General features: G+C 38.1%; 1 non-coding gene across 1 annotated transcript; it reads right to left on the bottom strand.

Moving 5' to 3' along the window:
• Positions 1-6,278: 6,278 nt before the first annotated feature.
• On the bottom strand, positions 6,279-6,337 carry LOC115062793. The gene has a single exon (XR_003842720.1). It is a non-coding gene; the product is annotated as a U7 small nuclear RNA (small nuclear RNA).
• Positions 6,338-14,455: the final 8,118 nt, after the last annotated feature.

Genomic DNA, 14,455 nt, shown 5'->3' with positions numbered 1-14,455 from the left:
GGATGTGCGTAAAGGTCACAGTAAACCCTTTCAGAAGGACCAGAGTTGAGAAAGTGTATGCCCTGGCAAGCAGAGGCTTAGGCAGCAAGAAGCAGTCCATTCTGAAGGGAGGAATCAAAGATATGCTTGTTTTTAAACAAATGGACAAATAACACAGAGAGACTCACATTGAGAATACAGATCTGTGCAGTAAATGGATGTAAAGACATCCGAGTCAACAAGACAGGCCACAGAAAATAGGCCAGGGAAAGGTACCTTGGTAATGCAGCTATGTAATTAAGTAGGAAAAATCAAAGAATATGAGCTTAAATTATGAAAGGCACATGACCTACCAGGAAACAGATATTTCATATCAACAAAAACATTCGGCTACTCAGTCTCAGTGTAGTGTCCATTTACAGTTGATCATTACTAATCTGACTATTATTGAATAATTTTGTAGTTATTTTTAAAAGTATATTAGATACAATTTCACTATGTACTCCATATAAAATTTATCACAGCAATTTTTTTTCATTTCAATGTCTTTTATGATGAAACTTGAGCTGAAAATATCGACGCAGGTGACTTGCAAAGTCCCACAGTTAGCAAGGGAAAGAGTAGAGATAGAATTTGATTCAAAAGCTTGTCATCGTTTTACCATGACATTTGATGCCTCAGATAAGAAACATGGGAGTGTCAGCCATGACGGTAAACACATCACTGACAATCAGTAATGAGTTTTCATCTGAGAGTTAAATAATGAAGAACCACTGTTACACGGTGTAGCACATATGACAGACTTTAAGGTGGTATGCCAGACAGCTTGGCAAGCTTACTGTGAAGAGAGATCATCACTGTGAGGGCCTTGGGCACCTGTCTTACCCTGATCAGTCCTGGTAGGAACCTGAGACAGAAGCCATCATTGACTCTGTTGGAGTAGTCTTTTGGAAAGACTCTTGAGAATCTAAAATGGCCATTGTGACAGCCAAGATGAGTGAGACTCAGGGGTCGGTTATGGAGTAGCTAGAAAAACAACCAGGGAAATGCCCTTTTTCCTTTTTGTTTGGCTTTGAATTAGGGTCTCACTATAAGACAACACTCTCCCGAAACTTACTACATGAACTAGGTTATCCTTGAATTGACAGAGATCCAACTGTTTCTGCTTCCCAAGCGCTGGAACTAAGGCAAAGGACACCACACCCAGGGCAAAGGTCTGATTCTAAGAAGACCTTTAATGTTCATTGCAAAGCAAACAATGACTTGACCTGGCATATCCCAAAGCTTTGGGAACTCATGCTGAGCTGTGTGAGCATATTTCATCTCTAAGGTAGAAAATGTTTCCTTCCTTAACCTGATTTTGTTTGTTTGTTTTTGTTTTTTGAAAATGTTAAATGATGTGAAATACATGCTGTTATCCCAAACCCAGCATGTGCAAGGTAACAATTCAAATAATATCTGTGTCCTGGATTTTTTTCCTTGGGGGCTTCGATTCTTGCTTATAACAGCAATGGCTCTGAGCTTCTGACAGAAGTGATGACCCCTTTCCCACCCTGTTGCTTTTTGTGATGTGATCCACTCATCTTTTTACGATGTAATTTAATTTTAAAAGTATGATATTGCCAGCGCTTGAGACCCAGCTGAAATCATTCAATCATAAAAAGGTCATGTTAACACATAAATATTGAAAAGGATGATAATTAGACAGGGAAAACACCAAAACACATTTTTAAAAGTCAGGAAACAATTTTTAAGTACTAACATTCTTGATCTAATAATGTTTAGGCTGAATTCAATAGTTATTTCATGCCAGTTTTCTACAGCAAAAAAAAAAAAGAAAAGAAATGGGGCTGTGATTGACTTACTAACAACTCATTCTAGAAATTTACGTATCTATACCCAAACAAATGACTCTACTGTTTTAAGATGCTACATTACTAATGATGCTCCTGCTTCAGAACTATTTACATTGCAAATTGCTAGCAAGCAAAAAAAGGAGAAAGAAAAATTTAAAAATAAATCCAGAAAACAGGAGACCTGCATCAGGCGGTGCTAGAGACCTGAATCAGGCGGTGCAATGCTGTGGCTAAGAAACCTGGTCTTGATAAGTCTGTAAAGATGCTCAACCAGGGAAATAAAGCTCTGGAAAATGGGTTCAAAGCACCAACTTTAGAGGCTAGGCTTTCAAACTGTCATTTGTTCCCTGTGTAAGAGATTTATCCCCTTTTATCTCTGTTTTCTGATCTCTAGAATGGTAATATGGTAATATGTGGACTATAGAGAGGTTCCAGTAAATAAAGCCACAAGCATAGGACAGCATGTTGCGCAACCATTCGTCATGAATATTAATCCTCTGTTCTGATTTCTTTTTTCTACAGTGCCAGAAATAGTTATTTCATCATATTCATTTTCATCATAATCATACAACTCATTCTTTTTTCAAAAAAAAAAAAAATTCTATGTTGAGAAGATTGAAAAGCCAGAGGTTGGACATGATTGGGTGAAACCCTGCTTTCTGGATATGACATAACTATTGTTGTTTCTGAACTCACAGCAACCACAGTTGTCTAAGACCAGCACAAGATCAAGCCACCCACCATCACAGCATAGATGTGAGTCCTCCATGCCAGCAGAGGAGCTAGTAGTAGTTGATGGCTGCTATAGAAGACAGAGTCAGTTTCCTTTAGGGTAGGCCCTGCTTTGTTGGCCATTCTTTGTGGACTGCCCTACACTCGGATATGTATGGGAGACACTGATAATACTCAGTGGACAAAGCAAGCTAGGAAGGAGAAGTTACTTGGGCTAAGTGTCTACTCTCATAGACAGTTGTGAGCTATTCTGTGGTTGCTAGGATTCAAACCTTAGTTCTCTGGAAAGGAAGTTACTGATCGTAACCATAGGGCCATCTCTCCAGCCCAAGGAAAAAGTAGTTTTAAAGATCTATTTGTTTTTATTTTCTGTATTAGATGTGTGTCTGCATGTATATATGCATACCATATGTATGCCTGCTACCTGTGAAGGCCAGTAGAAGATGTTGGATCCCCTGGAACTGAAGTTATGGGTGGTAATAAGCTGCTATGTGAGTTCTGGGAACCAGAACTGGGCTTTCTATAAGAGTAACTAACCAATGCTCTTAACCACTGAGCCATCGCTCCAGCTCCTAGAAAAATAGTTTGTTAAAAAATTGTCAATGACATTTTCCATTGTCCTTCAAGCATGATGGGTAGCGTTGAGCACAGTCATATAGGCTGGAGGTCAGGGTCTTTTGTCACTTGGAGTACATTGCTCCAGGTTCTTCTGGTTACATTGTGTCTTTTTTGTTGTTTTGTTTTTTGGTTTTTGGTTTTTTTCGAGACAGGGTTTCTCTGTATATCCCTGGCTGTCCTGAAACTCACTTTGTAGACCAGGCTGGCCTCGAACTCAGAAATCTGCCTGCCTCTGCCTCCTGAGTGCTGGGGTTAAAGGCGTGCGCCACCACGCCCGGCCTACATTGTGTCATTTTTAAGTTCTGTGGTATTTTTACAAGTATGAGAGCCCAACTTGAGGTTTTCAGGCCACAAATATTGCTGTGTGTCAAAGATGGCAATAGTATATTATACTGTCAAAACATTGGACCTCCCTGCTAGCACTGTTTTCCCTCATGGTGGCCTGGAAAGTGAAGGTGGGCCCCTCTCTTTTAGCCTGCAATTACTTTACCACAAGTTCCATACATATACATATACATATACATATACATATACAGTATTACATTTTACATTATCGATTGATTGATTTTCTTCCATTTTCACATCTGTGTGGTGTGCCTGGGTATACATGCTTAGTTTATGTGGACACACAATGTGTAGGTGTGTACTCACATGTATCCATGCACATGTGGAAGCTAGAGACCTATGTTGGCATTTATCTTCCATTGTAATTCTTCATCCTATTCACTGAGTCTCTCAGAAAGATGCATGGCCTCTCCATATCTTGATGGCTATTGAGCTCGGTGGGTTTATTCACCATCTTCATTTTCCAAAACTTAGATTACAGACATATGACCACACTCACATGGGGTCACACCCCCTCCCCCAACCCCCCAGCAATCAGGTGCCTCAGTCACTGAGTCACCTCCCAGTTCTGTGTTCCATTTTTAATGGCACACTCCCCACGTTGTCTCTCAATGATCTCACATCACCTCGCTGAAGAAAGTAACCGAAAATTCCACATAAAGCTCTGGAGACTCAGAGTTGCCAAGGCTCAAGGCTAATCTTAAACACAGAATAAGTGCCCCAGGTAGGATGGGGGTTGGGGGTCAACATTTACCTTCAGTCTTATTTTGATAACTGAAACAAACAAACACCAGAAAACCAAAAACCACGAGAGCTTTTAGTTCTGAGGACCTTTCCCACCATCCATCAGTGATTGTACTTGCCCAGGGGTGATTCTGCTCCCTTCATGATAATTGTTTATTATTAAAGGAAGAAATTTTCCATTAATTTGAGCAGTCAGCATGCACCAACAAACAAGGCCCTGTGTCTCAGCCAGATTAGAAGTTCCTTTCGTTTCTTTGTCTTTTTAGTTTCAAATTAATCAGAAACGTACTGGTAAACTTGAGGGGTTGTTTAACAGCTAACGTAAAGCATAAACACACAGGAAATCCTCAAGAAAATTAAAATGCAATCTAAGCCCATCTCTTCGTTTCAATGTGCTCATTAGTCAACAAGAAATGAATAAAACTGAAACAAGGTAACAAGAGTCACTACCAAAATAACATATCAATCATTTTTAATTAGCATACTTTTTTTGTAATCTGAAATAGTTGCCTTTACATTTCAAAGGAGTTCTTTCAACTACTTTTTAATTTTTTTGTTGTTCTGAATTCCAGAGATAAGGATCCTAATTACAGTTTGGTTTTTAGCTTAGGGATTTGTTTTTCCCCATGTTTTAAGAGTGAAGCAAATGAGGAATGGAGAGTCATATTTTTAATTCAAGGTAGGGTAACAGCGCAAAGGAAGCCAGCGCTTGGCTCCAGTTCTCTGACTATGTTTTCTGGGAGAGTCTGGCCGTCTTCCTCATCATCTCTCAATCCTCCTTTCTCTAGGTCTATTTCAAAAACACGGGCTAGAGCCAGCATGCTGGGGTTCAAATCCTTACCAGCTGTATAACCAAAGGCAAATTATTTTACCTACCAACGTGTTTCCTTGCTGCAAATCAGGGCTACTGTAATGCCAGGATGAGGTAATGTGTGCACAGGTGTGCTCACTGGAGTGTGTGGTTTTGTGAGGAGTTGCTGCTGTTATTACTGCCTCTCTGTGTTCATCGGATTTCAAGAAAGTCAAGGACACAATTAAGACATTGGGCCTTGGCATTGGCAAATTGAGCTTCAGATTCTGCCATGTCATGCCCCAACTGTGACTTTGGCAGTTTGTGCATTCTGCCTTTCTAATGCTTTATTTCATTACCTGTAAACTGAAAGGAAAGCTTGCTTTTGCTCTTCCATTTTCCTCCAGTCCCTTTCTTCTTGCCTAGTACCCTCTAGGGAAGCTTCCTCCGGGATGCCACTCTTTCAGTATCTACCTTAAAGAAATCCTAGGAGCTCTCCTTTTGTTATTTTTTTTTTCTCTTGCTCAAAATGCAGCTGTGCATGGAGCATGCTTCTGTCCTGCAAGATGCCTGAAGGAACACTCACCATGTGCTCCCCTCTCTTCTGCTTTAGGTTCTCTAGGTACTAGTGCCAATCAAGTTGTCTTATATCCATAAGACAGGGATTGCAGTGATTGATATATATATATATATATATATATATATATATATATATATATATATATATATATATATATCACTTCCCAACCTTCTTGATCTAATCTATACTGTATCCTACATCAAAAACAACATCTCTGAACTTACTTTACCTAGTTACTTGCCAAGGACCAGCCTAGGTTAGGTCAAGGTTCCTGGGTAAAGGGTGTTTGATATCCTTGAAAACAAATGACCCCAAGTCAAGTCGTAAGTCTAAGCTTGCAGCCTAGGTTCTGCAGAGAAGATGACTTTCCAGATTTCTCTCTCTCTCTCTCTCTCTCTCTCTCTCTCTCTCTCTCTGTGTGTGTGTTTTCTGCTCTGCTCTATATAGCTTCTTTAGCTATTCTAAAAATGTCTCTGGTTGAGATAGCTCTGTCTATTAGTAAAAATTCTAAAGCTCTCTGGATAACTCATGGACATTCTGACCAAAGTCAGAAAAGCAGCTATTAAAAAAAAAAAAATCTTAGATTTCCCTCAACCAAGTCAGAAATTCTGTGAGCAAAAACTAAAATTAATGCTTGGGTTTTCCAATCTAAATCAGAAAGCCAGAGAAATTCTAAAAGAGCTGTGTTCACTCTTCAGACGGCCTTCTCTGCAGAGCTGCTAGAAAGCATTCGAAAAGAGCTGTGTCAGCTCTCTGAGTAATTCTTAGAAATTAGAACCAAGTCAGAAATCCTGTTGAAAAGAATTATTTTGACTAGCTGTTTTCACTCTCTAGAGATCTCCAGACAGCTCAGCTCTCAATAGAAAAAAAAAAAAATTCTAAAGAACTGCTCTTGCTTTTTGCTAGTCTGCCTCTATTAAGCACAGAAGATACACTAGGTGGGTGGGACCCTGTCTAGAAGTTACCATTTCTACCATACCTGGACCTGGACTTGCTGTGTCTCTGGCTGACCTTGAACTCAAGAATCTGCCTGTCTTCATATCTGCCTGCCTTTATATTTTTCTGACAAGCTGGCTTACAGTGCAGCTGCCTCTGTTCCTTCAGACCTGTGAAGCTCCTTATACAATTCATATTACATCCTTATATTTTTGCATAGTTGGGAAATTATATATTTTTGAATATATAAATTTAAGGCTGTCCTGAAGGTCCCAGTGTTTTCCATTTTGCTTAGACATTAGTCACACCTTCGCCTCCTGGACTTACGTTGTCTGATTATCATAGAAACACTAACGTTATCAGGGAGGACATTCCTAGAAAGAATGTGAAAATATGAACATTATTATACAAACAAGGTTTATGCCCTTGGCAATCATCAACACTCTCGGAGTCCCATGTCCACTGGCACAGTCCCAAGAGAAGGAGTCATGTCAGTCTGTTCCCACCAAGGTCATGGTGGCCTCTGGCAGTTATTGGCATTCAAAATTCTTTCCCAGTTCTTCCACTGAACCCATTTGCTTTTTACAACATACCTACTTCTAAAAGAGTTCAGTGGAAGAACTTGGCTAATTTCTTTCTTTGATAGGCCCCATCTACCAATTCAACCATTCTATGGAAAACAGAGAATGAGAAAGGTCTTTCAAAGCAGTATGAGGAATACTTTCTTTTATTCTCATACCCAGATGAAACAATTGTGACCTGGAGCTAGACTTTCAACTAGGTACAGGGACCAGTTAACAACTGTTGATGCTTAACAGTGTAGGGTCCTGACCAGATAAAACACTTAATTGTGCTCTGCAGAAGATTTTCAAGCATCTTAAAATCAGAAGAAAACATGCCTAAAGACTTAGGGGATGTACTCAAGATCATATAATATATTATTGGACCAGATAATCCTGGCTTCTCATCAAAATTCTCTTTGTTTTCATCTCCATTATTTGGCCTTGCTCAACTCTATTATCATTACAGGAGAGCTGGGCAGGGCATTCCTTTATGCACTCAATCTATGCTTGAATAGAGAGAAAGCATCTCTCTGGAAAAGAGAGCATGAAGGTAAGATTCTCTTCTTCTTAAAAATACAAAAAAACAGAAAAACAATGTTCAGGGACAGGAGATTCTTCTTCATCAATGGTTTTTACATTTTTAGTCTATTTTTTTTCAACAGAAATTTTATTCTAAAATCAAAAGAAAACAAGAAAAAAATCAAAACTATTCTGAAACTAGATAACAATAATCAAATTTTAGTTTGGGAGAGTCAAATCTTTTGACGAGCAAAAGCAGAGTTTCTTCCAAGATGAACAATTCTGGTGTCACGTGGCAAGCGACAGGACAGTGCTGAGAGTACCTGTGTGTTGTCATACAGCTTCTGGGTACAAGGATAAAATGCCCAAGACTGAGGAACAAGGGGTGGTGAGGAAAGACTGGTTTTGACAAAAACAACCAAATAGGTGAATCCTTCAAGAGGCACATAATAGGTCGAGAGGATTTTCAAAGACAAGAAAGGATGGACTATATTTTATGGCCCCTCCTGTCTACTTGATACCTCATTGCTAATTAGAATACTGATGGGATGAATGTCCTTCATGAGATATTCTAGCACTGCATCAGGCCACTCTATCTTAATTTGAATTTGAAGTTCTATTCTAGGAAGCTGTGATTTTATTTTCATTTGATTTTAGAATTTAAAAAAAAAAATCCTTCAATGACCTCTTGATTTTCAAGTGTACAAATCTCTGGGCTGTCAAAGGTGTTTGAATAGTAGAAATAGTTTCAGTATGGGGGCTTCATTATAGTTTTAGTATAGGAACCACTCAGACAAGAACTGAAAGGTCTGGGGGTGAGAAAGTATAATATCTGGTTTATTTAGACTAGAGAAGCCTAAGGAATGACCATGTCTAGAAGGTAGCCAGCTGATAGGTACTTGAAGTTGAGTAGTTCAAAAGTTATTGCAATCTAGAGGTCTGGAAGATAGTATAACATGATTTTGTGTGAATAATCCAAAAAAATCATATTTTTTTATTCTTATAAATTCTACATAATAGTAAAATTAGAAATTTAGAGTAACATTATGGAGCAAGTACTGGGCATCTCTAATGTATGTAAAAATGCCCAGGAAAGTTCATGATGCAGAAAAATGTTAGAGATGGTAGTGTAGAAGGTCATTGGAAGGATGGTAGAGAAGTAATGAATTAGGATAAACTCTGCACAATTAAAAGAAAATTTGAACTCCCCTTCCCAGTCCTTTTCTTGGTTAGATGTTCATTCATTCATTTCACACTTTTCTATGTGCTCACTTTTGGCAAAGAACTTAACTAAAATGGGAGGGGGATTTTATTTTCAGATTCCATGGAATGGACATTTCTGAAATCCCACAGAACAAGACCTTCCAGAGAAGTACTTCTAGTAGGTAGATAATGTTTTCCCCACACAGAACAGTTTTCAACACTATTTTCTCCATCGCCCCCATGGGAATTCAATTTCACAATTACTATTTACATAGGAGAAAGAAATCAAGAGCATCTCAAGTAATTCTTATTGCCAAGCCATTGATTCTGGGTATTTTTAGTAGGTAGTTATTAGCACAGTTACCTGGTGATTTTGCTCTTGGTTTTACATGGTCTCGATTTTGATGACATTTCAGTTTGCCAATATTGCCACTCCAACAGGGTAAATATCAGAGAGGAGAGTGAAGAATCAAGATTATTATGCTTTGTATATGTACGCACCTCTCATTTGCCTCTCATAATTTGCTGGGCACTTTGTAAACATCAGAGTCCTGGATGTGATATTGTTTCAGTAGGTTTGAGGAAAAACAAGGGATTTTCATTTCCTTCACTTTTCCTGGTGATGTTATTATTGTTTGTCCAGGAACCCAACATTTAGAGTCACTTACTGACTATTTGTAGAATTCAGGGAAGCAAATTTAATTATATAGCTTTATTTTAGCAACTTAGACTCATTGACTTGATTTCTTTACCAATAAAAAGGATAAAAACATTATTCTGTCTTTGTAGAAGACTGTAACACTTTGTGTGAAATATTAAATCAAAATGTTATATTCTATTAGTTTCAAATGTTTCCTGGCCAATTTTAATTGAGAATTCTAAGACAAAAGATAATTCTGCTAATTTGTAAATGCAGATTAAGTGATAATTGGGATAAGTAGAGAATGAGCATTGAAATTAGATCCCTCTTCTCTGACTATAATTTCAATTATTTTTCACATGGCCTCATAGACCCACATAGACTGAATATATAGACTGGATTAATAGCTCATGAGAAAAGATTGGTCTCTACCACTATTTACTCCCTAGACTTCATCAATTGGAATAATATATCTGTGCTTTAAATCAGAGACCAGTTACCCTTATTGATGTTTAAAATGTAGATAATCAATTGAATAATTTAAGTGTAGAATCTTTAAGTGTTTCACATATTCCTGAAAATAGTTTGCAAATTTTCAATTACTGATTTTCCTAGAGTTCTCTGTCTTATCAATATGACAATCTCTTTCATTTCTCAAATTAGAGAACTTCTTTATATCATCCCATGTATCAATACATTCAGCAGGTATCCCCACCCACCAATGTTCACCTCAAATACTGCAATAGCCTCCATGCTTCTGTATGTTGAACTCAAAGAATCCAAAGTTGTCTTCAAAAAGGGATGTTGAGTAATAATCTGTCTCAATTATGCTTTAAAGGATTCCCACTGAAACTCTCATCTGTGATCATAAGGTTGGACCATTTGCCAATACTTGCTGACAATGGGATTCTCCTCCCTCTTTCTCTCTACATGCACTCTCGTATGCATGTTTGCACATGTATGTGCATGTGGGAAAGCACACACATGCTCATGTACACAACACACATACAGTCTTTCTCACACACAGAAATAATAATATGTAAAAAAAATAAATGTATGTCATAAAATACTACCTGCTAATGAACTTACCCCCGTTGAAGAAATAGAAACCTCGATGTGTATAGATGTGCAATTCTACACAAGTCACTGAACCTTCTAGCACCATTTTACAGATAAAGATTGTAGGGAGTGGTTCTGATTGTTTGATCAGGAATCTGCATGTGAATGATGAAGATCCTGTTCCCCAATTGGTTCTTCATTAATCACTAAAGATGCCTTTGGCGAAGAGGTGGGACTTCCAGGTCCTTGCAGGCAGATGAGGAGATACAGGAGGAGGAAAGAGGATTCTATGCTTTGGAGGTAGAGAGAGTCACCAACCATGTTAGATCTTGGCTGAAATGGGCATTGGCCACTTCTCAACTGGACCTGGGGTAGCAGGCAAGAGATTAAAAATGCAACTAAACTGAGGGCAGAATCAGGGTGCTGAGCAAGGAGAAGGTAACTGGGCAACTAAGATGAGGGCAGATTTAGAAGTGTTGAGCTGGGAGTGAAGATAAGGGCACGTTAGCTGTGGGAGGCCCACCCTTGAGTGCCCTGGCTATTGAGCTAATATATATATATATTATTTATTATTTTAATATATATATTAAAATAAGAGAATGCGTGTGTGTAACCAGGGTGGTGGCTGGAAGTGCAGTCCACCCAGAGCTTAAAGCAGGGTAGTAGAAACTGCATGTTATAAAAGATCCCGCCCCCCCCCCTGTTTTCTTAATTCTAAATATGCAAACGAGTGTGTCTCAGTGTCTGTGCCTGTTTCTTATGTGTTTTCTTGGAATCTTTTCTTTTTGTATATTTTCATTGTCCTATTCTGATTTGTTATGTCTATTTTATCTTGTATTATATTTTACTATTATTTATCTTATTGGTTATTTTATTTATTTACATTTCAAATGTTATCTCCCTTCTCAGTTTCACTTCCTCAAACCCACTATCCAAACCCCCTTCCCCTGCTTCTATGTGGGTGCTCTCCCACCCGTCCACCAACTCCCACCTCACTGCCATAGCATTCCCCTATGCTGGGGCATCAAGCTTTCACAGGATCAAGGACATTTCCTCCCATTGACGCCAGATGAGGCAGTCCTCCTCTACATATGCAGCAGGAACCATGAGTCCTTCCATGTTGATTGGTGGTTTAGTTTCTGGGAGCTCTGGGGGGTCTGGTTAGTTGATATTGCTGTTCTTCCTATGGGGTTGAAAATCCCTTGAGCCCCTTTAGTCTTTGCCCTAACTCCTCCATTGGCATCTCCAGGCTTAGTCGGATGGTTGGCTTCAAGCATTCACATCTGTATTGATCAGACTCTAGCAGAGCCTTTCAGAGGTTAGATATACCAGGTTCCTGTCAGCAAGTGTTTCTTGGCATCAGCAATAGTGTCTGGTTTTGGTGTCTGCAGATGGGATGGATCCCTAGGTGGGGCAGTCTCTGGATAGCCTTTCCTTTAGTCTCAGCTCTACTCCTTGTACCTGCATTTCTTTTAGACAGCAGGAATTCAGAGTTAATATTTTTGAAGTGGGTGGAAGGCACAACTGGTGCCTAACCTCTGGATATAGTCTCTACAGGTTCTTTCTTCCCTTTGTTCGGTATTTCAGCTAATGTCATCCCCGTTGGTGCCTGGGAATCTATATTCAATTATTTTATACTGCATCATATTTTATTATATTTATTATATTGTACATTTTATTTCATCTTATTATTGTACCTTAGAAGTTTGTTTGTTTTCTGAGACTGGTGAAAGATCTGTATGGGAGGGGAGGTATAGAGAAACCTCGAAGATTAAAGGAGTGATAAATTGTAATCTGGATGTATTATGTGAGAAAAAAAATCCATTTTCAATAAAATGGGAGAAAATAAGACATTAAAATCCTAAACATATATGTGCCAATCTCTGATGTACCCAATTTCACACAAAAGTCTTGCTAACGAAATTAAAAACAGATCAACATAAGCTCTTTAATAGTAGGTGATTTCAATACTCTCTCCAATTGACAGGTTATCAAAGAAATTTCTTTTTATAACTGACAGAGGCCCACAACTGGTCGAAATGCAGAGAACAAGTGATCATTATGAAGTGCCCAGGCAGAACTAATAACATCTATAACTGGGTCAGAAACATTCTAAGAGCCAGATGACCAGGAAGTCTGCTATGAGCTCATGTCTTCTAGAAACTAGAGGGGAGTTTTACCAATGCATCTCAACAATACGGTAAATTAATCAAGTCCTGAGCAAGTATAACACCAGTATATGTGGTAACATAGAAGGGAAAAATTCTGTTTTTGTCCCACTGTAGACAGAACTACAGGACATTAAGTAAAGTTGAGAGCAGGATAAATCGTCTTCCAAGGGATGAGCACACTAACTGGTTATACAGTATCAAGAAGTTATTTCTGAAATTACACACACACACACACACACACACACACACACACACACACACACACTACAAAACAGGATATATTTATAAATATTTGCATGTGTGTTTATCAATAACAATGAAAAAAGGAAGCTATGAATTTGAGAAGGTGCATGCAAGGTAGGAGATGTGTTGGAACTGGAGGGAAGAAAGAGAAAGAGTAACTTATGTAACTATATTTAAATTAATTAAAAAATAAATGCTACCATATATATAAATTATCTGTTGATTGCTTGTCTGTGCTGTATAAAAATCTAATGTAGTAGAAACTATTCAATGTATTCTTGAAATATTTATTTTATTGCAGTAGATGCAAATGTCTTGTTTTGTCTGATAGATAATTTCTCCTTGTGTGAGGGAAATAAAATTTATAAAATGATTCTCTCCTTGATAGGGTGTTTTGCCTTGCTATTGTAATCGACAATATTGCTTACACTGTCTTCATGGTACATGTGCTTTGGTGCCTATTGGCAAAGATATGCTTAGAATCAAAGTTACTGGATCTTTATACAATGCAAACCTTTTTATGAAGTGCTGTCAAATTGTGGTGCAAATGGTTATATACCAATGTTCATTCCCAGAGCAGCATGATCATGCTCAGTCAAACCTTTTCTAATTCATGGATTATCAGACTTCTGAATTGTTGCTAATATTTTATTATCAGTTAACACCTATGCATGGTCTTCATTGACATTTTCCTGATTATTAACAGTATAGAGCACATTTTAAAATGATTTATTTTTAGGTCTTTTTTTTTTTAATTTCATGGGTGGGTATGTGTCCATGAGAGTAGTTGTTCCTGCAGGAAAGTGTGGTAAAATTCACTGGAACTATAATTACAGGCAGCTCTGAGCTGCCTAATATTCGTTCTTGAGACTGAAGTTGGGCCATCTTTAAGAACAGTATATACTGTTAACTTCTGAGCCATTTTTCTAGTCCTTGAAGGCATATATATATATATATATATATATATATATATATATATATATATATTTTAATTCTGGTAACAAACAAACAAATAAATAAACAACATGGATTTTTATCTCCTCAAAAATCTCAGATGTATTGCAAAAGTTTCACTCTATGCACATTGCTATAAACAGGTCTCTAGAATTTTCTTGTTATATCTGACTACAAGTATAACTATCTAACAAGCCACCCTGAAGTCTACATGATGGATATGTGGCTTGATTTTTCCTTTCCTCTCTGGGGATAAGCTTAGAGCTGGAAGTTTCCTCCTACTGCCAGCCAAACTGAGGGAACCTACCATAATGATTGACTGGCACAGTTTTCCAACTCTATTAAATGATGCTAGCTGCTGCTTACCTAGGAGGGTCTCCGTTCCTATATTTCTCATATGGTAAATATTCTAGGTAGTGTGTTAAATTAATGTCCCCAAGGGTCCCAGAGGGTTTGTATTTTCCTAGTCTTCTACCTTGTTGCTACATAGGATTTGACACGTATTATAATATGTTTATACAGT

Source organism: Mus pahari, chromosome 1 (genome assembly GCF_900095145.1).
Source record: "Mus pahari chromosome 1, PAHARI_EIJ_v1.1, whole genome shotgun sequence".
Lineage (NCBI taxonomy): Eukaryota > Metazoa > Chordata > Mammalia > Rodentia > Muridae > Mus > Mus pahari.
The sequence above is the reverse complement of the archived record's forward strand: the minus strand, read 5'-3'. Positions and strand labels throughout refer to the sequence as shown.